Consider the following 627-nt stretch of genomic DNA (forward strand, 5'->3'; position numbering starts at 1 on the left):
TCGGACATTGTGGAGGGCAAGCGCCAATCCCAAATTGAGTGCCATGATCACAACTCAGTGGGAAGATGCATAGAAATCAATGACCCTGTATTCATTCTCAATCACGCATTGGGACCCAAGTGGCTTGAGGGCACTGTAATAGGCAAAGAGGGGAATAGGGTCATAGTGGTCAGACTAAACAATGGACCAGGTAAAGAAAAGGTTCAGCATGGACACTGAGGAACCTGAAGAAGACCATGGGATGTCAACCACACCACTGACAGTGAACGAGCAACAAGGACAGTCAACAGCATGCACAGTCCCTGCGGCCAGCCCGGACAGGCCAGAACCAACTCAGGCGACAGAGACGCGTGCCAAGGCTCAACCACCAGAGCTCCAACTGCGGCGCTCCACGAGAGAGCGTCGACCGCCTGAAAGACTCAATCTTTGACCCAAAGACATTGGGGGGGGGGGTGATGTCATGTTTGTAACCTTCACATATGTAACAACACAACTGTACACTGTGTACAACTGTGAAATACACACCTTGACCACAGGGGGCGAACTTGTGGGAGACACTCCTCACCTGGTCAGCCAGGTACATAAAGGGAGGTTCCACGCAGGCTCAGCACTCCTTGGTCCTGGGAA

The sequence above is a fragment of the Pristiophorus japonicus genome, chromosome 9 (genome assembly GCF_044704955.1).
Source record: "Pristiophorus japonicus isolate sPriJap1 chromosome 9, sPriJap1.hap1, whole genome shotgun sequence".
Lineage (NCBI taxonomy): Eukaryota > Metazoa > Chordata > Chondrichthyes > Pristiophoridae > Pristiophorus > Pristiophorus japonicus.